The sequence below is a fragment of the Equus asinus genome, chromosome 30, assembly GCF_041296235.1.
Source record: "Equus asinus isolate D_3611 breed Donkey chromosome 30, EquAss-T2T_v2, whole genome shotgun sequence".
Taxonomy (NCBI): Eukaryota; Metazoa; Chordata; class Mammalia; order Perissodactyla; family Equidae; genus Equus; species Equus asinus.
The window spans coordinates 23,652,102-23,680,028 of record NC_091819.1 but is presented as its reverse complement, the minus strand read 5'-3'; the positions used below and the strand labels follow the sequence as shown (position 1 = coordinate 23,680,028).

General features: G+C 37.1%; 1 protein-coding gene and 1 pseudogene across 13 annotated transcripts in view; one reads left to right on the top strand and one right to left on the bottom strand.

The window, feature by feature from the left end:
• The window catches only part of CDC42BPA (CDC42 binding protein kinase alpha), a 321,871-nt gene that overhangs the window by 72,907 nt on the left and 221,037 nt on the right, over positions 1-27,927 (top strand). The window lies entirely within an intron of this gene.
• Positions 9,545-16,654, bottom strand: LOC139042557 (cathepsin B-like; annotated as a pseudogene).

The window sequence follows — 27,927 nt, the reverse complement described above, 5'->3', positions numbered from 1 at the left end:
TTTTTAATGAGCGTTTGTTTTCTTACTTGTTGTTTTTTTTATTGAGTTAATGATAGGTTACAATCTTGTGTGATTTCAGTTGTACATTAATGTTTGTCATTCATGTTGTAGGTGCACCATTTCACCCTTTGTGCCCACCCCCCACCCCACCTTTCCCCTGGTAGCCACTAATCTGTTCTCTTTGTCCACATTTTTAAATTCCTCATATGAGTGGAGTCATACACAGATTATCCTTCTCTAACTGGCTTATTTCACTTAACATAATTCCCTCAAGGTCCATCCATGTTGCAAATGGCATGATTTTGTTCTGTTTTGCAGCTGAGTAGTATTCCATTGTATATATGTACCACAACTTCTTTATCCAATCATCGGTTGATGGGCACTTAGGTTGCTTCCATGTCTTGGCTATTGTAAATAATGCTGCAATGAACATTGGGGTGCATAGGACTTTTGGAATTGCTGACTTCAAGCTCTTTGGATAAATACCGAGTAGTGGCATGGCTGGATCGTATCGTAGTTCTATTTTTAATTTTTTGAGGAATCTCCATACTGTTTTCCATAGTGGCTGCACCAGTTTGTATTCCCACCAGCAGTGTATGAGGGTTCCATTCTCTCCACAACCTCTCCAACATTTGTTACTATTAGATTTAGATATTTTTGTCATTCTAATGGGTGTAAGGTGATATCTTAGTGTAGTTTTGATTTGCATTTCCCTGATGATCAGCGATGATGAGCATCTTTTCATGTGCCTATCAGCTATCCGTATATCTGCTTTGGAGAAATGTCTGTTCATGTCTCCAGCCCATTTTTTGATCAGGTTGTTTGATTTTTTGTTGTTGAGTTGTAAGAGTTCTTTATATATTATGGATATTAAGCCTTTGTCAGATATATGACTTGCAAATATTTTTTCCCAGTTAGTGGGTTGTTTTTTTGTTTCAATCCTGTTTTCATTTGCCTTGAAGAAGCTCTTTAGTCTGATGAAGTCCCATTTGCTTATTCTTTCTGTTGTTTCCCTTCTCTGAGAAGACATGGTGTTTGAAAAGGTCCTTTTAATACTGATGTCAAAAAGCATACTGCCTACGTTTTCTTCCAGAAGCCTTATAGTTTCAGGTCTCACCTTTAGGCCTTTGATCCATTTTGAGTTTATTTTGGTGAATGGTGAAAAAGAATGGTCAATTTTCATTCTTTTACATATGGCTTTTCAGTTTTCCCAGCACCATTTGTTGAAAATACTTTCTTTTCTCCGTTGTATGTCCTCAGCTCCTTTGTCAAAGATAAGCTGTCCATAGATGTGTGGTCTTATTTCTGGGCTTTCAATTCTGTTCCATTGATCTGTGCACCTGTTTTTGTACCAGTACCGTGCTGTTTTGATTACTGTAGCTTTGTAGTAAGTTTTGAAGTCAGGGATTGTGATGCCTCCCGTTTTGTTCTTTTTTCTCAGGATTGCTTTAGCAATTCGGGGTCTTTTGTTGCCCCATATAAATTTTAGGATTCTTTGTTCTAATTCTGTAAAGAATGTCATTGGGATTCTGATTGGGATAGCGTTGAATCTGTAGATTGCTTTAGGTAGAACGGACATTTTAACTATGTTTATTCTTCCAATCCATGTACATGGAATGTCTTTCCATCTCCTTATGTCGTCATCCAATTCTCTCAGAAAGGCCTTGTAATTTTCATTATATAGGTCCTTCACTTCCTTAGTTAAATTTACCCTGAGGTATTTTATTCTTTTTGTTGCGATTGTGAATGGTATTGTGTTCTTGAGTTCTTTTTCTGTTAGTTTGTTACTGGAATATAGAAATGCCACTGATTTATGCAAATTGATTTTATACCCTGCAACTTTGCTGTAGTTGTTGATTACTTCTAAGAGTTTTCCAATGGATTCTTTGGGATTTTCTATATATAAGATCATGTCGTCTGCAAACAGCAAGAGTTTCACTTATTCCCTCCCTATTTGGATTCCTTTTATTCCTTTTTCTTACCTGATTGCTCTGGCCAGGACCTCCAGTACTATGTTAAATAGGAGTGGTGATAGAGGGCATCCTTGTCTCGTTCCTGTTTTCAGGGGGATGGCTTTCAGTTTTTGCCCATTGAGTATGATGTTGGCTATGGGTTTGTCCTATTATGGCCTTTATTATGTTGAGGTAGTTCCCTTCTATGCCCATTTTGTCAGAGTTTTTATCATAAATGGCTGTTGGAGCTTGTTAAATGCTTTCCCTGCATCTATTGAGATGATCATGTGGTTTTTACTCCTCAGTTGTTGATGTGGTGTATCACGTTGATTGATTTGCGGATGTTCCCTGTGTCCCTGGTATGAATCCCACCTGATCCTGATGTATGATTCTTTTCATGAATTGCTGAATTCTGGTGGCCAAAATTTTGTTTAGAATTTTTGCATCTATGTTCATCAGTGATATTGCCCTGTAGTTCTCTTTTTTTCATAGTGTCCTTGTCAGGCTTTGGTATCAGCGTGATGTTGGCCTCATTGAATGTGTTAGGAAGTGTTCCATCCTCCCTAATTTTTTGAAGTAGCTTGTAAAGGATAGGTATTAAATCCTCTCTGAAAGTTTGGTAGAATTCCCCAGGGAAGCCATCTGGTCCTGGGGTTTTATTCTTTGGGATGTTTTTGATTGCTGTTTCAATCTATTTCCTTGTGATTGGTCTGTTCAAATTGTCTGCTTCTTCTTGAGTGAGCTTTGGGAGATTGTAGGAGTCCAAGAATTTATCCATTTCCTCTAGGTTATCCATTCTGTTAGCATAGAGTTTTTCGTAGTTTTCTCTTATAATCCCTTGTATTTCTGCAGAGTCTGTTGTTATTTCTCCTCTTTCATTTCTGATTTTGTTTATTTGAGCTTTCTCCCTTTTTTTCTTTGTAAGTCTGGCTAGGGGTTTGTCAATTTTATTTATCTTCTCAAAGAACCAGCTCTTTGCTTCATTGATCCTTTCTACCACCTTTTTCATTTGAATAGTATTTATTTCTGCTCTGGTTTTTATTATTTCTCTCCTTCTGCTGACTTTGGGCTTCATTTGTTCTTCTTTCTCTAGACTTCAGTTAGGTGTACTTTAAGATTGCTTATTTGGGATTTTTCTTGTTTGTTAAGATGTGCCTGTATTGAGATGAGTTTTCCTCTTAATACAGCTTTTGCTGTATCCCATATGAGTTGGTATGGCGTGTTATCATTTTCATTAGTTTCCAGGTACTTTTTACTTTCTTCTTTAATTTCTTCAGTGATCCATTGCTTGTTCAGTAGCATATTGTTTAGTCTCCACATCTTTGTGCCTTTCTCAGCTTTTTTCTTGTAATTCATTTCTAGCCTTATAGCACTATGATCTGAGAAGATGCTTGTTATTATTTCAATTTTTTTAAATTTGTAGAGGCTTGCCTTGTTTCCCAACATATGGTCTATCCTTGAGAATGTTCCATGTGCACTTGAGAAGAATGTGTACTCTGCTTTTTTAGGATGAAGTGATCTATGTATGTCTATTAAGTCCAATTGTTTTAGTTTTTTGGTTAGCTCCACTATTTCTTTGTTGATTTTCTGTCTGGATGATCTGTCCATTGATGTGAGTGGGGTGTTGAGGTCCCCTACTATTATTGTGTTGTTTTTAACATCTTCCTTTAGGTCTGTTAATAGTTGCTTTATGAACCTTGGTGCTCCTATGTTGAGTGCATAGATATTTATAAGCGTTATTTCTTCTTGATGAAGTGTCCCTTTGATCATTATATATTGTCCCTGTGTGTCTCTCTTTACCTGTCTTATTTTGAAATCCACTTTGTGTGATATAAGAATTGCAACACCTGCCTTTTTTTCCTTGCTATTAGCTGGGAGTATTGTCCTCCACCCGTTCACTCTGAGCCTGTGTTTGTCCTTGGGGCTGAGGTGTGTTTCCTGGAGGCAACAAATTGTTGGATCTTGTTCTTTAATCCATTTAGCCACTCTGTGTCTTTTTATTGGAGAGTTCAGTCCGTTTACTTTGAGAGTGATTATTGATGCATGTGGACTTAAAGCTGTCAATCTGTTGCTCATTATCTGGCTTTCCTGCTTTTCTCTTCCTGTGTGCTTTATCCTCCCCATTTGATACTGCAATTTCTTATGCTGGGTTTCTTAGATTTTTGCTTATTTATGTTTTGTGGCTCTGTTCTGTTGTTTAGTTTAGTGTCTACCCTGAAGTTTGTATTTAGAATCTCGTGTATAATATAGTCTATTCTCTGGTGGTCTCTTACTTACTTGGCCTAGACTAATTTAGTCCCTTTGCTCTTCCCCTCCTAAATTATTATTTTCACTTCTTGTTCCAACTTGAGTTATGAGTTTGTAGTTAGAGTGATAAGATCATCTTTGCTTTGGTAGTTTCCTTCCCTTTATCCTAATGCTATAGTTGAATATTTGCTATCCTATTCTGCTTCTATTTATCTGTCTCCCTATCTGTGGTTTGTGACCCTTTTCTCCCTTTTTTTCTTTTTTCAGGTATGAAAGCCTTCTTGAGGATTTCTTGTAGTGGAGGACTTTTGGTTACAAATTCCTTTAACTTTTGTTTGTCTGGAAAAGATTTAATTTCTCCCTCATATCTGAAGGATATTCTTGCTGGATAGAGTATTCTTGGCTGAAGATTTTTATCTTTTAAAGCTTTGAATATGTCACTCCATTCTCTCCTAGCTTGTAAAGTTTCTGCAGAGAAATCTGCTGAAAGTCTGACAGGAGCTCCTTTGTAGGTAATTCTCTTTTGTCTTGCAGCCCTGAGTATTCTTTCTTTGTCATTCATTTTTGCCATTTGTACTACTATATGCCTTGCAGTAGGTCTTTTTACATTGACAAATCTAGGAGATCTGAAATCTTCCTCTACACACATTTCTCCCCCAATCCCTAGATTTGGGAAGTTCTCTTCTATAATTTCATTAAGCACACTTTCTGCTCCATTTTCCTTTTCTACGTTCTTGGGAATTCCTATGAGCCTTAAATTCTTTCTCCTCATTGAATCTGCTCTCTCTCTAATACTTTCCGCATTCCTTTTAATCCTTAGTTCTCTTTCTTCCTCTGTCTGGAGCCATTCAGCCTGTCTATCTTCGATTATGCTAATTTGCTCCTCTGTGGAGTCTACCCGGGCATTCAGGGAATCCGTATTCTGTTTTATCTGGTCCATTGTGTTTTTCATCTCTAGCAATTCTGTTTGATTCTTCTTTATAATTTCAATCTCTTTTGTGAAGTAACTCCAGAACTCGGCTTGTTTCTCTATCTTTCTCTCTACCTCATTGAGTTTTTTGATTATAGCTGCTCTGAACTCATTTTCATTTAGTTTACCTAATTCCAAGTCCTCAGGACTTAATTCTGTGTTTTTATTGTTTTCCTTCTGGTCTGGGGCTTTTATAAATTGCTGGATTGTAGAGGAGTGGTTTTTTTCGCATGGTGGTAGAATTCGGTTGCTCTTACAGCCTGTCGCCACTAGATGGGGGTCGAGTGCTGCGCGTTGTGAGCTCTCCGCCTTCGGGCAAGATGGCGGCGCCCAGTGTGCTTTGCCAGGGCGGGGGCAGGGGGCGGTTTCTCTGGTGCACGGATCTGGATTCGATCAGTTCTGTTCTCTGGTCTCCCGGGGCCCTGGGTTTATGGGGTCCCCACACACGGAAGCTTTCCCCCCTCAGCGGGTTTCCACTGTACGGGCGGCGGGAGTCCTAGACGATCCTCTGGTTGCGTGGCCCCTCCGCCGCTCCTTTCCGGACCCACGTGGCAATCCTGGTTTCTAGGGCAGGGAGTGATGTTCTCTCCTACCCCATTCCAGCTCCTCCAAGGTGGGCAACAGGGGCTCTGTCCTCTGTCTTTTGATACTGTAGGTCTCTTAGTCCTGGCATTAGGTTCATTAGCTGAAATTCAGGGTCTTTTTTTCAGTCCTTTGTTGTACTTTGGAGGGGAGAGAGTCCCAGGTCAGCTCACCCAGCCATTTTGCTCCACCTCCTCTCCATCTCTTACTTGTGTTTTAAGAGTTCTTTCTATATTTTTGATAACAGTCCTTTATCAGATGTCTTTTGCAAGTATTTTCTCCCAGGCTTGTCTTCTCATTCTCTTGACAGTGTCTTTCACAGAGCAGAAGTTTTTAATTTCAGTGGAGCCCAGCTTATCAGTTATTTTTTTCATGAATTATGCTTTTGGCATTGTATGATTGATTTTTCAAATATTAAACTTATGTCTGGGGTAAACTCCATTTTGTCATGGCTTACTATCCTTTTGATTCAGTTTCTTAATATTTTCTTAACTATTTTAATATCTATATTCATGGGGAATGTTGACCTATAAGGTTTTTTAATAATGCCTCTGTCAAATTTTGACTTTAGGATTATGCTGCCATTAGAAAATAAATTGGGACGTGCTTGTGACTTTTCGGTTTTTTTGAAAAATTTTGTGTATGTTTGGTATTTTTTTCCTTAATGTTTGATAGAGTTATCAGTGAAACCATCTGGATTTAGATTTTTCTTTGTGGGGAATTTAATCCTAATAATTTAATTTCTTGATAGTTATTTAGATTTTCTATTTCATCTGTGTCAGTTTCAGTAAGTTCAGTTCAGTATGTTTTTCATAGAATTTGTCTATTTCATTTGTTTTCAAATGTAGTATATAAAGTTTACTATCTTTTTAATTATTTTTTTGATGTCTGTGGAATATGAGGTGATATTCCCTCTTCCATTGCTGATATTTATGATTTATATTTTATTCCTCTTATTCTTGATCAATCATGTTAGAGGTTTTCTACTGTTATTAGTTATTAAAGAAAGCTACTTTGGGTTTGTGAATTGTCTATTTTTGCCTATTTTTAGCTTTAACATTTTTTTTTAAAGTTAAAAGGTTTTTTAATCTGTATTTCCTTCCTTCTACTTTCTTTTGATTTAATTTGCTCATGTTTTTCTACCTTCTCAAAGTGGAAACTTAAATCTTTGATTCATTCCAACTTAAGCACTAAAGCTATAAATTTCCCTCTGCATAGGATTAGTTGCATCCCACAGATTTCGATGTTATATATTCATTATCATTCATGTCAAAATACTATTTAACTTCCTCTTTCATATCTTCTTTGATTGATGAGTTATTAAGTGTATCATTTACTTTTAATAATTTCTGGGCTGTGTGAGTCAGTTTAGTGTTACTGACTTCTAATTTATCTTTGTCGTGATCAGACATCATACTCTGCTTTTTCGTTACTCTTAAGGTTTATTGGAATTTGTTTTATGGTCAGAGTATGATCTGTCTTTATGAATACTCCATGTGCACTTGAAAATCATTTTTATTCTACATTTATTGCTTGTAGTCTTTTGTAAATGTCAGGTCAAGATGGTTGGTGCTGTCATGATTTTCTCTTGTTTGCTGAGTGTTGTTTAGTTCTTTTGAGAGAGCGGTATTAAAGTTTTCAAATATAATTGTGAGTATACCTATTCCTCCTCCTGTAATTCTGTCACTGTTTATTTCATGCATTTTGAAGCTCTTAGTAGGGGCATATGCTTTTTCAATTTTTTTGTTTCCTGATTCATCAACGCCTGTATCATTATGGAATGCTTCCTTTTGTGTAAGGTAATATTCCTTGTCTTGTAGTCTAATTTGTCTCATGTTAATATAGGCAGCTTTCTTATGGGTTGAACCTTTTTCCTTTTGCATTTGTATTTAAAGTGAATCTCTTGTGGATGGCATACAGTTAGGTTTTGCATTTTTTATACATTCTGATAATCTCTGCACTTTAATTGGACTGTTTAGACCATGGGTCAAGAAACTTTTTGTGTAAAGTGCCAGAGAGTAAATATTTTAGATTTAGCAGTCCATATGATTTGTGTGCAACTACTCTATTCTGTTATTGTAGTGTGAAAGTAGCCCTAGACAATTTGTAAATGAATGGATTTGGCTGTGTTCAAATAAAACTTTATTTATAAAACAAGTGTTGGGCCGTATTTGACCTTAGCTCGTAGTTTGCTGAAGCCTGTTTTAGACCATTTATAAGTAATATAAATATAGTAGATTTAGGTATGTCATTTATTGTTTGTTTTGTGTTTGCCTCATTGTTCTTCTCTTCCTTTCTTCCTGCCTTGTTTTGAGTTATTTGAATATTATTTTAATGTTATCTTTTGATTTCTCTATTGACTCTTTTGTCAGAGATCTTTGCATTATTTTCTGAGTGGTTGCTCTTTAATGGGGATCTTATTTTCCCATCCCAAGAATTTAGCATCTTTTGAGAAGTGTCTCAACATTCTTATTCATCACAGAAACATCAGTGTCAATTTTCTTTGTGCTGACAACTTTGTTGTCTTCATTCTTTCCGCCAGTGCGTAAGCTAGAGGGTGATAGCAAATAAATTGCTGAGAATTATAGTCAAACAAAAGTGAATTGGAATGACTCAGAGACATACGTAATTTTGTCTAAATTAACGTCTGTGTTAGTTGGATATAAGAATTGGAAAGGAAGAGTTAGAGCTTCAGTTTGGAAGTATGATATTATTACATATATACCAAAAACCCAAGATAATAACTGGGTTATTGTAGTGTTGAATACTACACATTCAATAGTAAACTTTTGTATGTATAAACAGCCACAATTGGAGGATAATGGAAGATAAAAACACATTTACAATTGCCACATCATGAAAGTGTTAATTCTTTCTAAATTAATTAATAGATTAAAGAATTCCAGTACATATGCTAATTGTTAGACAGACTGATTCTAAAGTTTATATGGAAAAATAATTAAGAATCATCAGAAAAACTTTTAAAAAGTGAAGCAATAACAGACCCACTATATATTAAAACATGTTATAAAGCCTCAAGAAATAGCACATGAATAAGAAATCCAGAAATAGGCTTGAATACACATAGGAATTTAATATTTGCTAAAGGCAGCATCTTCAATTCATGTAGAAGAGATAGAATTTTTAATAAATGGTCTTGAGGGGCTGGCCCCGTGGCCGAGCGGTTAAGTTCGCGCGCTCCGCTGCAGGCGGCCCAGTGTTTCGTTGGTTCGAATCCTGGGCGCGGACATGGCACTGCTCATCAGACCACGCTGAGGCAGCATCCCACATGCCACAGCTAGAAGGACCCACATCGAAGAATGTACAACTATGTACCAGGGGGCTTTGGGGAGAAAGGGGAAAAAATGAAATCTTTAAAAAATAAATAAATAAATAAATGGTCTTGAGATGACTGGATAGCCAATTGGAAAAGCCCATTTGTGGATCCACTTAAAATTCAGACCATATATCAGGACAAACTACAAATGGATAAAATATTCAAGTGTAAAAAATAAGACAAATGCAACACAAATATCCAACAACAGATTGAACAAATTATGGTATATCCACACAACGCAATGCTGTGCACCTGCAATAAAGAAAAGTTGACTGAACCACTGTGAAGAGATCTCCAGGATATATTGTAGAGTGAATAAAATAAGATGCAGGATAATACGTATAGTATGCTGTCTTTTGTTAAAAAGAGGTAGAAATATTATGACTCATAGTTGTATTTTCATAAAGTAATGTTTTACAGGGTGGGAGGGGTGGGGTACATGTGGACAGGAGTCAGGCTGACACTTCTAAGCGGGAACCTTTGTATTTTTGTTTTTATTTTTTAAGCTTGTAAATGTATTATGTATTTTAAAAATCATTAAAAAAATTCTTCCAGGTTGAGATGAATTAATCTGCAAGTTCTGTGAATCATTTAAGGAAGAAGTAATTCTAAATTTAAATTTCCCCAGGTAATAGAAAAAGAGGGACCACTGTGTAACTCATTTTATGAGGCTAGAATAACTTTGTTTTTAAAACCTGACAGTATGTTGAGTGAAGGGGGCAACACAAGAAAGAATGCATATCATTTGATTTTTGTCACTAAGTCAGTGTAATGGTCATCTCTGGTGGGAAGGTGGAAGTTGTGGTCAGGTGGGGACACATAGGGGATTTCCGGGTGGCTGCAATCTTCTATTTCTTGATCTCAGTTTTAGCTGTATGTTGTTCACTTTATAATTGTCTTTAACTCTACATTTGTTTTATTTTCATATGTTATAATCAGTTTTAAATGTTGTAAAGTAATTGTTATAATCGTGGAATATATGTTTATCTAACAAGTTAGCTTTAAAATATATAAAGTAACAAGTGATCAAATTTGCATAGGGGAATACAAGAACTTTCAACAGTTTAAGATAGAGTGTTTAACTCTCCCTTCTGAGAAATTGGCAAGTTAAGCAGATAAAAAAATCAAGACTTTGAAGTGTTTATTTTTTGAAGATGGAACTTTTTAATAGCATAGTTATCCCATTCTGTATTAAAATATTTGGTAGCATAAAGCAGTGATTTTTTTTTTTTAAAGATTTTATTTTTCCTTTTTCTCCCAAAGCCCCCCGGTACATAGTTGTGTGTTTTTAGCTGTGGGTCCCTCTAGTTGTGGCATGTGGGACGCCACCTCAGCATGGACTGATGAGCGGTGCCATGTCCGCGCCCAGGATCCGAACCAGCGAAACCCTGGGCTGCCGCAGTGGAGCGTGCAAACTCAACCACTCGGCCATGGGGCCAGCCCCAAGCAGCAATTTTTAAAAACTGTAAAAACTGGTTTCTCTCAAACTGGTTTCACCAAGGGATTAGCGGTCAGTCAAAGCTGTATCTAGTAGAGACCCCCTAGTTTTGTTTTAAGCTATTCTGTTGGGGTTTAAACACTGCAACGAGCACAGCAATTCTAGCCCATGTTAGAATTATTCATTTACATGGTCAGTCCAGGTTCATTGCAAATAAAGTTTATGTTAAAAAAAAAATCATGCTACAGAAAAGAACAGAGAGGGTATGCAACACTGAAAGGTTCAACAGATTTAGGGACCCCAGGAAAAAGTGGCTTTCTTCATTTAAAGGGCTATCTATCATTTCTCTTCTTAACTTTTTCCAAATCTAGAAAATAACCACCTGTTAAGAGGAACTGAATATATGTGAGAATTTTAAATCCTTGTTAGGTGTTCCATTTTTCATTCTTTTGGAAAACCTGAAGTCAAACCCTTCAGGGTCTCACTTAGTTTTGCTCTCTGCAGATGTTCTGGTAGGGCAGGGTTTGGAGGCTGGTTGTAGCAGCAGGCCTGTGTAGAACTAGTCTATGTGAATGTCCTTATTAGGACATTAGGGCTCGCTGCCTGTCAGCAGTGAGGATCAGTCCACCCAGCAGGCTGAGACGGAGCCAGAGTTTGGAGTTGTTTTCTGTGTGAGAGAGCTCTGTTTAACCGGGAAAAGATCAATTCAAATAGTATACACAAGGTTTGGACTAGTCTAGTCTTTCAGTCCCTACAGCACCCTTGCCACTGTCTCAACTCTTCAGTCTTCTGTGTACTAAAAAAAATGAAAGTATTCTTCCCTCTATCCCCACCGTAACCCAGCCTGCCGTAATGAAAAACAAAACAAAACAAAACGTATGCAGGGCTGGCTGGCTGGGCTCCAGTAGGCTAAAACTTTTTTCTAGTACTGATCAGTACATGAGATTCCAAACATGATCTCTCATTTGATTCCACTGTGGCCTTTTTCTCAGTGAATTTGAAGAAGCAGTTGTCACGCTAGTCAGTTTTCTAGGAGTTGACAGCCAGCCAGTAGGGGTGGCATCTCCACTCTCTAGCCCAGGATGCAGATAGTGTGGCCTCCGTTCATTTCACTGGTGACATGTTGGACTTCAGGCTTGAATGGCAGGAAGTTGGCCAACACAGGAAAGGCTCCCTCTACCGGGCCATTCTTGCGGTATCAGCTGTGATCATTGCACAGGAAGGGACACTGTAAAAATTGTAGCTGTAGTGCTTGTTATCTTTGTAGTAAGGAGTACAGCCATGCTCACAGGTCTTGCTGCACTTGGGAGTGTCTCTTCACCTCCATCACCTGGTGGCTGAGAGCCATTGAAATGGTGTTCACATGGGGGGATAGAAGAGGGTCTGCAGCCTACATGGGAGTCATAAACCACCGGAGACCAAGCCTTTCCTGGTCCGGAAATTCCAGGCTCCAGAGGGAAAGCCCCAGTACAGCCATCCCCATGCTACACAATAGATGAGCAGGATATCAGCAAGGCAACTCCATGTTGGCATTCTCGTGGGTGTGAAGGCAGACCTGGTCAGAAATGGCTTTCATGGCCCCAAATGCCCAGGAAGAGACACAGGAACTCTGTTGATGATGTCTTTTTAATGCTTAGACAGTTTGGCCATTATTCCTGGATATCAAAGTTTTTTAGGCAGATCCATTTTCTTAGCAAACTGTACTCTCTGAGGCGGTGTGGGTCTATCCACGGAAGTCTGAAGTAGCCCATTCAGCTCATGTGCCCACCACGGCGGCTGAACAGTTCCCCTGCAGGGTTGTGAAAGAGAGTTCGCTTGGATAGGAGGCAGCACCGTCAGGCAGCAAAGGATGGCTGGGGCCCTCCGCACTTTGGGATCTGGAGCCTGGATTTACTGAAGCTGTGGAGACCCTGAGCCCGCAGTTGCCATGTCCAGTTTTAGAACCTGGTTCTTAGAACCCATGTCCACCACTGTTGCCCCTGGGACAAGATATAAAATATTTTAATGTCATGGTTATCATGCTAGATCTAATAGATAAGTATAGAATTCTACATCCAGCAGAGAAGACACGTTGTTTTCTAGCATATACAGATCATTCTTGAAATTTACCATGTTCCACAGAGTGCGTTAGTAACTCTCCTCTGTGAAAAAAATCACCATTATGCAGACCATCATCTCTGACCTTAATAAAATACAATCAAAAGTTAATATGAGTCAGATAGCTAAAAATGAGCCATATGTGTGTACACTTTTAAAAGCATAGATCATAAGGGAAGTTATAAAATAATTAGATGTAAATGGAAATGCTACATTTCCAAATTTATGAGATACTTAGAGATTTATAGCTTATAATACACTTATCAGGAAACTTTGGTAATATCTGTGGCTGAATTGTGTCTCTCTTCCCACCCCTCAAAAAAATTCATATGTTGAAGTATTAATCTCCAGTACCTCAGAATGTGATCCTATTGGACGTAGGGTCTTTATAAAGGTAACTAAGTTACAATGAAGTCATTAGGGTGGGCCCTAATTAATATCATTGGTCCTTACAAGAAGGAGAGATTTGGATGCAGGCATGGACAGAGGGAAAATGATGTGAAGACACAGGGGAGAAGATGGCCATCTCCATCCAAGGAGAGAGGCCTGGAGCAGATCCTTCCTTCATGATTCTCAGGGGGAACCAACCCTGCGGCCACCTTGATCTTGGACTTCTAGTCTCCAGAACTGTGAGAGAAATTAAATTTCTTTTGTTTAAGCCACCCAGTCTGCGATACCTTCTTACAGCAGCCATAGCAAAACAGTAACTAATGGGCCAAATATTAATTCAGGAAGTTGGAAAAAGAACCACAGAATAAACAAGAAGGAAGGAAATCATAAAAATAAGGCCAGAAATCTGTTAAGTAGAGAGTAGATATTATCAAAACCCAAAATTGGTTCTTTAAAAATTGTTGGGCCATGACACATGATTATTTTAATGTCAGAAAAAACATGTTTAATATGTACCTATTATAGAAACTAAAAAAATTATAATAAAAAGAATGTCTTTAATTTGATGAAGGGTATGTGCCAAAAACCTAAAGCAAACCTTTCATTGAAAAACTTTAGATGCATTCCGTTTAAGATCAGCAGCAAGACAAAGGTGGTTAACACTGTTTCGATTTTTCATGTTCCTGGAGTTCCTGGCAGTGCATTAAGAAAATAAATTGAAATCAGTTAACAGGATTGGAAGGGAAGAGATAAATGCATAGGTATTAACAGATCACCTCCGTATAAAAATCCACAGAAACAATAGACAAAATATATGTATTAATGAAATAATTTAGTATCTCTCAAATAAAAGATTTACAAAAATCAGTAGAATTCCTGTCTACTCAAAATAGTCAGAAGACATGATGGTATAAGATACCATTCATAATAATAAAAACAATCAAGTATCTAAGATTTAACCTGAGGAATAATGTACAAGTTCCACATGGAGAAAATTTTAAAACTCTATTATAGTATATGATAAAAAGCCCTGAAAAATAGATACATAATGTTCAAATATGGTACAACATACTTGTAAAGATGTCAGTTCTCCCTAAATTAGTCTATAAATTGTATGAAATGCCAATAAAAATCCAGTGAATATTTTGAGAAATATGACACACTGAATAATTTGCATGGAACGTCTGATTCTGCTTATGACACACTTGCTGTATCACACCAAATCTTCTGCTAAAAACAACTAAAAAACCTTGATTAAAATACCAATTCATCCGTTTGAAGGTATAAAGCTATAAAATCAGTAAGGACTCCAGGGGCTAAAAGTCTTAGAATAGGTCTGTTGAGAGGTGAACCCCCAACATTCAGCTCTGCCTTTCTCTTGGAGGTGGTTGTCTGGAAGCAGAGGAGCTAAAGAGAAATTTCAGAAATCTCACAGGTAGGGAAACCAAAAATTGGAATTCAGGTCTCAGTAAAGAGAAGGGCTCTGTTAAATTTCCCAGGTATTTAATTGGGCCCCCTGAAGGGCTACACCCTTTAGGTGTAAGGACAAATGAAAATCGGTCAGCCCTCACAAGACCAAACTCAGTTCTAATCAGATCAACCCCAGATTGGATAAGATGATCTGACCCTAGTGTAGAAAGGAAGCATACAGTGATTTAAATTAAAACTTGATAGGTTTCACAGGAAAATAGGTCAGTAGAAAATATCTAGGCTGAAGCATGGAGAGAAAAAAATGGATGGAAAATTAAAAAATAAATTAAGATTCATATTAGTGAAAAAATTAACATGGGTATATTTATAGTTCTAGAAGGAGATGAAAGAGAAAATAGGACAAACAATATTTGAGAAAATAATGGATGAGAACTTTTGAAAGCTAACTAAAGTCATAAATCTGTACATAGATTCAAGAATTTTTATGACTCCATGACAGGATAAATACATCTAGGCACATAATACCTCCAGGCACATAATAGTAAAACTTCTGAAAACCAAGATAAAGAGAAAATTTTACTAACAACCCGAGGAAAAAGGACATGTAACTTCCAAAAAGCAATGAGAAGACAATTCACATTTCAGTGGAAATGATGGAAGTTGAAGATAATGGAAATGGCATCTTAAAACTGCTGAAAGGCGAAAACTTGTCAACCTATGATTCTATACCTAGCAAAATGATTTTTTACAAATGAAAGCAAAAACTGCAAAATATTATTGAAAGAAATTAAAGAAGACCTAGACAAATGGAAAGATCTTATATTCATAGATTGGAAGATTTAATATTGTTAAGATGGCAGTACTCCCCAAATTGATCTGCAGATTAAGTGCAGTCCTTATCAAAATCCAAGCTACATTTTTGGTAGAAATTGACAGGCTGGTTCCAAAAATTATGTAGAAATTCATGGGACTCAGAATAATCAAAACAATTTTATAAAAGAAGAACAAAGTTGGAGAACTCACACTTCTGATTTCAAAACTTACTGCAAAGCAATAGTAATAAAGGTTGTGTGGTCCTGGTGTGAGGATCACATGTGGATTGATGAAATATAATTAGAAGTCCAGAAATAAAACTGTATATGTGTGGTCACTTGAGTTTTTGACAAGGATACCAAAACCATTCAAGGGAATTGAAAAAATATTCTTTTCAACAAATGGTGCAAGAACAACTGGATATCAACTTGCACGTTTTGCAAAAGAAAATTGGACCCTCCCTCACACTATATATAAAAATTAACTCAAAATAGGTCATAGACTTAAATTGAAGAACTAAAACTATGAAACTCTTAGAAGGAAACATAGGTGTAAATTTTTGTGAGCTTGGGTGGAGCAGTAATTTCTTAAATATACACCAAAACCACAAGTACCAAAGAAAATACATCAATTAGATTTCATCAAGATTAAAAACTTTAGTGCTTCCAAAAAAACACTGTCAGGAAAGTGAAAAGACGATCCACAGAATGGGAGAAAATATTTGCAAATCATATATCTGATAAGGGTCTAGTATCCAGAAATACATAAAGAACACTTACAGTGTAACAATAAAAACACAAACAACCTAAGAATTTGACAAATGATTTCAATACACATTTCTTCAAAGAAGATATATAGATGACCAATAGACACATGAAAAGATGCTCAACATCATTAGTCATTAGGGAAGTGTAAGTCAAAGCCCTAATAAGATACCATTTCCTACCTGCTAAGGTGGCTGTAATAAAAAAGGCAATAACAGTTGTTGACAAGGATGTGGAGAGATTGGAACTCTTGTGCACTGCTCGTGGGATTGTAAAATGGTGCAACCGCTTTAGAAAACAACCATTTAATCCAGCAATTCTGTTCCTAGATACACGCTCAAGAGAATTGAAAACATACGTACACACAAAACCTTGTGCATCAGTGTTCATTGTAGCCTTAGTCATAATAGCCAAAAAGTGGAAACTATCCAAATATCCATCAACTGATGAATGATAGACAAATGTGATATATCCATACAATGGGACATTATTCAACCACACAAAGAATGAAGTACTGATATATGCTACAACATGGGTGAACCTTGAAATCATGCTAAGTGAAATTAATCAGACACAAAAGGTCACATGTTGTATAATTCCATTTTTATGAAATATGTAGGATAGACAAATCCATAGAGCAGAAGGTGAATTAGTGGTTGTCAGGGGCTGGTGGGAGAGGGGAGTGGGGCCTTTCTGCTTCTGGGTATAGGATTTCTTTTTAGGGTGATGAAAATATTCTGGCATTAGATAGTGGTGGTGATTGTACAACTTTGTAAATATACTGAAAACCAGTGAACTATATAGTTTAAAAGGATGAATTTTATAGTATATGAATTATGTTTCGATAAAACTTTTAAATGAAGGCAAAATAAAGATGTTTTTAGACAATGGAAAACAGAATCTGTCATCAGTAGACTTAGTCTAAAGGAAATACTGAAGGCAATCTAAGGCAGAAGGAAAATGATCCTAGATGAAGCACAGAAATGTACAAAAGAAAGCTTTAGAAAGAGTAAAGAGGTCTTTTAATCTCACTGAAAGGGTACATGTCTTTTGATGACTCTGTAAAACAGTAACAATAATGCCTTGTAGGGTATACATATGTAGGCTTGGATTTCATGACTACAACATTGAGTGGGAGGTGGGAGTATGGATTTAATGTGTTCTGAGGTCCAATTATTGTCTGTCTAGGAGGTGGTAAGAATACTAATTTAATAAATCAATATTATAAGTTGTAATCTTTAGGATAGCTACTTAAGAGTGTTATAGTGTATAACTAATAAACTATGGGGTGGGAAATCAAATGATGGAAAATAAAAAAGAATAGTGAGCAGATAGGATAAACAAAATAATACATCCAAGTGTTTAAGCAGTTATACAAAATATAAACTGAGTAAATAATCCAGGCAAAATAAAAAGATTGTTCACTTAAAGAAAGAAAATTCAGGAATATCTGCTATGTTGAGTATACATCTTCAATATAAGAATGTAGAAAAATTACAAATGTTGAAAATGCATATACTATGCAAACGCTAAATTAAAGCAATGTGACTATTCTAAAATCACACAAAGTAGACTTAGGTGAAGAAATATTTCTCCATCTAACCACATATAAAGAAAGAAATGTCACATGCTAACAGATTTATATGTCAGGGAAATACATATACCCATTGAGCTGTTTTTACTCACAACACTTCTGACACCAAATGTGTGGTTTTCCTTTTTCTCTTACCAACCCTTCTCCAACTCTCTGAACACCAACTGAGAGTCTAACAAATCAATTCAATTTGAACACTATCTACCTGGAGTTAGCATGAGATCCCAAAAGTTAAAGGTCTCAGTCCCATAAGACTCCCCCTACTTTAGATGCCATTCACAAGTTTCAGGCCACCAGTACTTCTGACCAACCAACTATAAATTAGGGGTTCCCACAACTCCCTCCTCAAGTTCAATAATTTGTTAGAAGAACTCTCAGAACTCAGGAATTTTACTTAGTATTACTGGTTTATTATAAAAGATATAACTCTGGAACTGCCAAATGGACAAGATGCATAGGGCAATGTATGGGAGGAGGGGTGTGGAGCTTGCCGCTCTGAGTACACTGCTCTCCCAGCGCCTTGATGTGTTCAGCAACCTGGAAGCTCCCAGAACCCCTTCATTTAGGGGTTTCTGTGGCGATTTCATTGCGTAGCCATGATTGATGAAATCATTTGCCATTAACAACTCAATCTGTGGCCTCTCTCCCCTTCCGTGGGGGTTTGGGATGGGGCTGAAAGTTACAAGCTTCTAATCATGGCTTAGTCTTTCTGGCAGCCAGCCCCCATGCTGAGACTATCTAGGGCCCCCAACCACCTGTCATCTCATTAACGTACAAAAGACAATCTTGTCACTCCACAGATTCCAAGGTTTTAGCATCTGTGTCCCAGGAACTAGGGACAGAGGCCAAATATTTATTTTTATTATACCACATCCATTATAACTTTGTATTGCCTAATTAATAGCTTTTATGTATATAGAGCAAAAATGGGCAGAACTAAAAGGATAGACATATCAATTTCATAGTAGGAGATTTTAACACATTTTAATAGCTGAGAGAACAAGTAGACAAAAATCAGTAAGGAATAAAAGATGTGAACAGCTCTTAAACTCAACTTAATTGACTATACTCAACAACTGATGACCGCTTATTTCTTGTCTAGTACACATGAAACATTTACCACTTACTAGTGTATAGAAACGCAACTGATTTTTTTGTATATGGACTTTATATCCTGTGACCATTGTAAATCCACTTAATTGGTTTCAGGAGCTATTTTTTATATCTATGGCTCCCTGTTACGTTATCTACCTTTGGGTGCTGCCAGTCTTTATTTCCTGTCCCTGCCTGCTTTACAGCTATCAAAGTAAAAATTCCATCTCCAGAGTTTGGCAGAAACCTTCAGGGTGAAAGCCAGCTAAGCTTGCTCATCCTTTAGTATTCTTAGATGCACTTGGTTTTTGAATAGGTATTTGTTTATTTTGTTGGGTGACTTCTCTTTATCATAGTGGTATAAAGTCTCATAGGTGCACTTAGTTTTGATGCTATACCAGTTTCTTTCATCTCAGCTCTAAAGTGTGTTTAAAAGTTTGTTTTAATAGTTTCTCACATTTATGATGTTTGGGAAGCTCATTCAGGGTATCTAATATTCCATACCTCTAGAAATAGCAGTGTTTATTTTTCTACATGAACATTAGACTCAACCTGTGTACATAAAAAAGTGCTATTTTCAGTGGGTTAAAATTAAATTTACATATTAATTAAAGGAGATTTGATGCCCAGTTTTCTTTGGGATTACAATATGATATGTAATTTCAGAGAAGAAAGATGGGCAGTTTTCATAAACTTTTTGCTTGTTTCTTGTTATGTTAATTACTAGGTATTTTTTCTTCTGTTGCTTGTTGTTGGGATATTTTCTACCGTTATATTTCCTTTTCTTGGAAAATATGAAAGATATTTATTTATATATACTAGTTGATACTACTTTTGTTACCAGCTACCTTACTGAATTACCTTGTTTCTGATTGTTTCCTTTTCATTTATTATTTTATTGTATACTTAAAAGTATACAATTATATCTTCTAGCAAAAATGATAAAATTTGGAGTTGTCAGCCTTTAAAAATCGGTTCAAGAGGTAAAGCAATTATTTGAGATCAAAGAATTGCCATTTGTGGAGCACAGATTCAGGTAGAAACCTAAATAGTGTCCTGTCAGGAGTAAGACTCAGGGGCTTCTAAAGGCAAAGAAGGGAGGTTGTATTACAGAGTTTTTATTGGAGTTGGAGGCAGAAGCTCGTCTTGGCCAAACGTTGATGACTATTGATTCTATCTTCATAGAGCCCCAAATCATCAGTTTTTGTGATCAGGATGTCCGTTTTCCTGCTGACTTCTTAAACAATTGCTTGTAAAACAGTTGCTGCTTTGGCCCAGTCCAAAGGTTTGACCCCGTCCAACATTCAAGACAGCAAGTCAGGTTCTCTGGAAAGGCAGCTTTGACTCCATTTTAAAATGGCTCCACTGAAGTAAATTTTGACATTTCCTCCTTTTATTGAGATCTTTCTTTGAAAGTGTCACTGATCAACCTTTGGAAAGCATTGCTTCCAACCATTGGAAAAGTATCATTGATCCCTCGTCTCCAGGAAGGTTTATTTCTGTTATGTCATGTCATGGTTGATCCCTTGCTGCCAGGAAGGCTCGTTTCTGATGTGTCGTGACCCACGTAGGAGGGAAAGTCGTTTCCTTAGGAGTCTTAGGCCACATTTGAGCAACAAGAGTGCCAGAGCAAAGCCTTACTGTCAAGTTCTTTTAAGGGCAAACATACCAAATAAGTCTAATTAGTTTAACGAAACTTTGGAATGTTCTGGGGGCCTTCTGGAAAACATACATTTTCTCATAGCATAAATTTTTCATTGTGGCACAAGACATGTTTACTAATATACCTTGACATCTTTTAGTTTTTCTAAGAAGCCAAAAGTGGATAAACCTATGCTTAGCAATTAGTGTCTAATATTTTATCTTATTTGGAAATGATCTAGATACTCAATAAATTTCTATCATTTAAGATAATTTCACAAAACTCTAAGGTCTTGAAGTTATTTTAAATACATATATCATAACACATAATTATTGTTAAAAAGTTCACCAAAAAACCTTTTATCTTACTTACATCTATTTAGTTCACTTGTTACCAGTAATTATGTATGGGTTACCTACAAAAACTTCAGGAGACATTAGACAGTTAGCAATTTTTTGCTGCCAAATCTTGCAACAGGGACAACATGAACTTGTTTGACTTTTAGTAAACCTAGGTAGAACAAAGGTTTTTATAAATGCTGATAACTCTAAAGCCATGCCTATTTTAATTAATCCAAGAAATTTAAATTAGCTTTAGTACCTAATATTTTCCTAGATTATATGATCTTGAAATTCATTTGGGTTAGTTTTTGTTAAATTTTTGAGAGTATACTCAATTTATATAGCACTTATTTCTTTTAAAGCCAATTAAATAGAGCTCTCTTATAAACTAGTCGTGATAATACCATCCAGAGGTAGAAAAATATCATATATTTACAACATATGTATATGAACATGCATGTAAACACACAGATACAAACAGAGATCTTATAGCCTTGGTTTTCAAATTTTCCTTAAATTAGATTTTTTGGGCAAGGGTGCTTCCACAGCAATCTGCATCTCCAAAAGCTCCCCTCTGTCTTGTCTTTTTATTTTCAGTCTTAGGAATTGGAGATGGTCTAGATAAGAGTTCCTGGAGTGGTTAGAAGCCTTTAGAGGTTTTGGAGTTGGTGAAAAGGAATGAGTGGAAACTGAATTGCCTCTAGAGCTGCATTTTCAGTTTTGCAAAGATTTGTAAGATGTAACTTAAATGACATTGTAGGTATTCACCCGTCTAACTACATTATCCTCAATTTGTTTCTTTCCCTCTAGGTACAAAGTTTTACTTTAGTTTTCCTATTAGGCTCAGAATAGGAAATTTGGCCAAATTCCAATTTTCCTGTTTGGCTGAATTTCTGATCATAAGTTATTAAATCCTTTGAAATCTCTTGTCAAGTTTCAGCTGGGACAAACAATAAATATTTCTGGGAGTATCAAATAACTCCATTAATTTTTAGTTTTAGTTTCCACTTGGTTGTTTAAGGGAGTAACTTAGCAATTTACCAGGAAATCTCTTAGTCTTGTTATCTCTGGGAGGTGTCCATACGGGGCCCTCCTTTGAGGCTGGATATCAGGGTGTCTCTAAAGCCATTAACTTAATGGACTTTTGTTTATGGTTGTATAGTCTTTTTTCTTAGGTATCTCATATCTTTAATTTTTCATTAGCTTTTTGCAACACAACTTTCAATAAGGCTATTTTGGAATTTTGAAGCCTTTGCTTTTAAGTGCACTTCTTAAATGATCTTTGAATTAGATCCAATGATCTAATTGGAATGTTCCTTCTAATGGCCATTGTTATTTCCCTGAGGGCTGACAGCAGTTTGGTAGGACAGTAGCTGCAAATGGGGTGCAACCCATATTTCTGTCCAGGCATATTTTGGGCCCCTAACCTGATGGTTACCAAGCTAAGCTCTCAGAACACGAAACAAGCTTAGTAAGATTTTCCGTTTTTGTGAATATTTACAGCTTTCTGAATCATAGTTTTTAAGCAGGTGTGCTTGAAGGTTGTGCACTTGATTCTTTAGAAATTAAAGATTGTATTCAATGTGTGTGTTCTCAGATGGTTCTCAAATCTAGTGTGCAAAAAGACAAGTTTTGGGAGTTCAAAGGAGCCCCAAAGTGGCCACTGTAATTTTAAATCATCTTTTGTATTATTGGTCTACTGGGACAAAAATTTACAAGAGGAAGGACTGTAGTTCTTAAACATAAACCCAGCTGAAGTTCCTGAGGGAACTTCTTGGAAACTTTTAGAAGATGAGATTCCAGTGTTAAAGCACACCAAACAAAGAGACAAACAGAAAGCAGTTGCAAGCTCCAGGTTGTTACCTGTGTTTCTGACCCAGTGGCTCAGCTGTTTGGACAAATGACACAAAGATGGAATGTGAGTACTCATCAGAGGGAATAAACCCTTCCAAATGGCAACAGCCATCAGCTGCGTTGAGCTGGCTCAAATAGGGAAACCCTTCCAGACAGCAATAGCTATGAGCTACCGTAGGCTGGCCCAAACAGGGAACCTTTTTAGATGGCAGTAGCCGTGAGCTGGTTTTGAGACACTTGTCTCCTGGTTGATCAACCCCAAATTGGGCTGTTCTCCCCTGCATCTCAAAGAAAGGCAATCACCTCAATGAAAATCAGGGAGGTCAGAGCCTGAGAGGACTCACAGTCAGAGGAGGTGGTTTTCCGTGGAAACAGTGAGCACAAGGGGCTTCTGTAGGTATCGTATTTGGTTCCAGGGGATGCTGGTCCATGACAGTGAAATCATTTTAGATCCTACTTCTGACACCTTATATCAGCCTATAAAAATCAGAAACCTGTTTAAGAGGTAAAGTGTTTATTTGGGAATCACAGAATTGCAGTTTGGGGAGCACAGATTCAGGTAGAAACCCAAATAGTGTCTCACTAGGGTGTAAAAGTCAAGGTCTTACAAAGAATTTTAAGATTACAAAGAATTACAAAGAATTTTCATTGGAGTTGGAGGCAGAAGCTGGTCTTGGCTAAACATTGATTGACGATTCTATCTTCAGAAAGTCCACAATCATCAATCTTTGTGATTGGGATGTCCATTTTCCTGATGACTTCTCAAACAATTGCTCATAAAACAATTGCTGTTTGGTCCCAGACCAAAGACTTGGCCCCATCCAAGGTTCAAGACCTCAAGGCAGTTTCTCTGGAAAGGCAGCTCTGACACCATTTAAAAATGGCTTCACTAAATCCAGTTTTGACAGAATGTACACTGACAATTTACTTTTGACCTCTGCTTACTCCTTGAGTTCATTGATTTTGAGCTTTATCTCTATATAATTGTTTTTACCTGTGCATTAAATTTTTTTCTGAAGTGTAGTTCAGGCTGTCCTTTCTCCATTCTTGTTTCTCTATCTAACCCCATTTTATTCACCCAGATTCCGGGAATTCTTTAAAATATCTGATCAGCTGATATTAGTCATCTTATTTTCCAATGTTATTATGGTTTTATTCCTTTAAAAAACTTACATTTTCTGTCACTTCATGAGATTGATGGTGGGAGGGAAGTAAATGAGGGCTCCTAGTTTACTCTCTCAAAACAATCTCTAAATACTAACTTAAAAAGAAAACGTCAACAAAAGTCAGTGTTCCTGGCTCTTATTTCTCTAATTGAGTGCTTCTTGGCTGGTCTTCACAGCTGAGGTTCTTTATACTACTTAAGTGTTTCCATCCTTTGAGGACCCCAAATCTTCTCTGTTCCTGCCTCTACATATCATTCATGAATGTCTTTGGTCTCTGTACTCTAGATCCTAGATGTTTTTGATACTTTTGATTTCTAGGCTATAAGATAATTAGATCCATACAAGGAGTGAGGTTCCAGTTACTCTCTTCTCTTTGCCTCTGGGTTTTAGCTAGTATGTTGGAACCAGATCAGGTTCAGAGTTAATCAGGATCCCCTGTTTAAAGGGATGAAGACATGAACTTGGAGTCAAACTGGAGATTTCCACCTACCTTTTCCCAAATGTAAACCTTGGTTCCTCACAAAGTAGACTCAAAGTTTGTGTATTAACATACACATCGCAAAGAGCGATGTTAAGATATGGGCTTCCAGGCCAATTGCTAGAGGACAAGACTTGAGTGAACTTAATCTGTTTGAGTTCACCGTATGGACAGAAGTGGAGTTATCTTTGTTTTTCAACACTTACCTCTTGACTCTAAGAGAGAGGATAATGCCTTTCTTGCTTTTCCCCCCTCCCTAAAGCCCCAGTACATAGTTGTATATCCTAGTTGTAGGTCATTCTAGTTCTTCTGTGTGGGATGCCACCACAGCATGGCTTGATGAGTGGTGTGTCCACACCTAGTATCCGAACTGGCAAATCCTGGACGACCGAAGTGGAGCGTGCAAACTTAACCCCTTGGCCACCCCTCGGGGCTGGCCTGAGCCTTTCTTGCTTTTGAGGTAGAGTATTTCTGTTCACTCCTAACTTGAATTTTAGGAAGAAAAAGATAGCAGGATACATTTTACAGAAAAGGGAGGTAGAACAGAGTGAATTTGTCCAAGCACTTGTCTTTGTTTGATAAAGTTCCTCCAGGTACTTTGAAATGACTAGTGCATTATATTTAAGGCCAATATTAACAGATATTGTGTTTTCAGAGAAAGCAGAGGTCCTCCCTAACAAAATGTATTTCGTCATTATATATTACTTCTTTAAAGTCATTTCATATTTGGAAATCAGTGAAAGAATGGCAGAATGAAATCAATAAAACAACTGAATAGGAGAATGAAATCAGTGGATGAATGTGTTTCTAAAATAGGAGTAAAGATGTAAGCTGCTTTCATCTTTCTGATGGGGAAGGGGAGATCTGCTCCACAACTTCTTCCCAGCACTTACACTTTTAACTATTAAATTCCTTGTTTCTGTGTTTAATTTTTGTCTTCATCAATAGACTATAAATGAAGGCAAGGATTGAACTTCTTTGTTCAATATACTCAGTATGTAGTACAGTGCTTGTAAATATAATAATTTTCCTTATTAGAGATTAAAAACAGAAAAATGAAAGTTTTTTATTTCATGCTTCTTTTTCTTGGGTAATGAAAATAATACTTATTAATCGTGTACCGTAATCCAAACATGCTCTGTGCCCTTGATTAGGGTCACAGGCTAATCAGCAAGAGGGAAGGTACAGAGCAGTGAGATCTTCTTCTATAATTTTGGGGCATATCTTTCCAATTTTATTTCTATTCATAGGTAATAAAATTGGGATAGTTTTAAACATTAATATCTAACTAGCTTTTCTTACCAAATATTTTGTCTTTTTCACACGTGTTGAAATAATTCTTTGTAAAACTGATTTCTAAAGGCTCCATAAAAGTCCGTTATGTGGATGTTGTATAGTTTACTTAACTATAACCTTAGCTAGAATGTTCGCTCCATGAATATAGGATCTTTTTCCTCTCACTTCACTGCAATTCCCCAGCACCTACAGTAGTATCTAGTACATAATAGGTGCTCAAGGCATATTTGTAGGATGAATGAATGAAATATTTATGTTGTTCTGTTTTTTCTATGTTATAAATAATGCTCTCTAAAACCCTTTTATACATAATGCTTTCACTGCATTTCACATTATTTTCTAAATCATTTATTTTTATTTAATTTTATTTTTTATTTATTTTTTCTTAAAGATTGGCACCTGAGCTAACAACTCAATCTCCTTTTTTTTTTTTTAAGATTTTATTTTTTCCTTTTTCTCCCCAAAGACCTCCCGGTACATAGTTGTATATTCTTCATTGTGGGTCTTCTACTTGTGGTATGTGGGTCGCTGCCTCAGCGTGGTTTGATGAGCAGTGCCATGTCTGCGCCCAGGATTCAAACCAATGAAACACTGGGCTGCCTGCAGCGGAGCGCGCGAACCCAACCTCTCGGCCACAGGGCCAGCCCCAACCAATCTCCTTTTTTTTTTTTCCTGCTTTTTTTCTCCCCAACCCCCCCGGTATATAGTTGTATATTCTAGTTGTAGGTCCCTCTAGTTGTGGCATGTGGGACGCCACCTCAACGTGGCCTGATGAGCGGTGCCATGTCTGCGCCCAGGATCCGAACCGGCAAAACCCTGGGCTGCCGAAGTGGAGCGCAGGAACTTAACCACTTGGCGACAGGGCCGGCCCCTAAATTGTTTATTTTAGAATAAATTTCCAGAACCTGATCTTGCTGGTTGAAAGGATATGGACAAAGTTATATGATTTCAGATTGGTTTTCTTTTCTCTATGAAATAATGTTATCTGTGGATTTCTATTTTTTTATACTTTAAGTTTGAAACTTTCCATTAATAATTATATTCCGTTAGAATAAAGAGTTTTTTCTTTTAAGTGCATTTCTTTTTATTCAGTGAGCAGTTAGTGATCTTGTGACTGACTGGAATATAGGGTTTTTGTTCTTGGGGGTGAAGGATGAGGATTGAAATGTCACTTGAGCAAAGCAGTGAAGGACTTGGTCTGCTATGCTAGTAAGGAACTTTATTCTAGAGGAGTGGGAGTCCTCTCAAATGTTAGTAAGCAGAGTGGTGATGTAATCACAGTTCTCTTGAAAAGGTAATATTAATGATAGTGTGGAGGAAGGATTGGATAGAGAAGAGGCCAGACGCAGGGAGATCCTGGATTTCTTGCTCTCTGGCCCCCACATCTGATCAGTCACCTACTTTTATATCCTCGGTATTTCTTGAATTTCTCCTCAGTATCTTTCACCTCAACATTGCTGTAACCTTCTTATTTCTTTCCCTGCCTCAGAACCATTCCCTGCAGAGCTATTAAAGTGATCTAGCTAAAACCGACTATGAAGAATGGTTGCCTGTTATCTGCCTTTTAAGGTGCTGGTTGAGTTAACATGGCCTGCAAGTGCTTCCATTATTTGGATCCTTCAGCCTCCTTTCTTGCTCCTCCTGCTGGGAGCAAATCCTTTCCTAGGAAAGAACACTGCTTATTGTCCCTGAACATCTTAACCCCTCTCTCCAACACAGATATTTCTTTCTTCTCTGCTTTGCTCGTGCCGTCCCCACTTCCCAAAACATCTCCTCTGTCCAATCAAACCCCTGTAGTCCCCTTTTTCTGCAGTTTTTTGTGTCAGACTCAGGTGTCAGTCACCTCTTCCGAGAAGCTTTAACACATGTATTCAAATATTATACTCCTCCCTCCCCCACTCCCAACTTCTGAGTCAGGAATCTCTCTTCTGTGCTTTTTATGGGACCTTGTTTTTTACCTTTCCTTTCCATGTTGTACTGTAATTATCTGTTTAGGTCTCTTTCCCACACTGGACTGTGAGATTTTTGAGGGCAAGGACTCTTTTATTCATCTTTGTATTCTCAGCAGTTAATGTAATGTCTAGCATATAGTAAGGTGGTTAAAAAGGAGTTTGTTATCATTTTTCAGATGAAATAATGAGGACTTGGACTAGGTTAGTGGTGGTGGGAGAGACAGATTGGAAAGAAATGACAAAGGTATAAGTCATGGATGCTTGAGGTATGCAACTTGAGTAAATGTGCTGGGTATACAGATTTTTGACTTGTTACATTTGAGATATTTGCTGAACATTGTAGAGAGACGACTATTAGGCAACTAATAGTATGGGTCTAGATATTAGGAAATAATTATTTAGAAGTCATCAGCATTTAGGTGTTAATTGGGGCATTTGGAATAGATAATACAAATCAGGAAGAAGAGGAGGTATAAAAAAGGTGGAGTAGG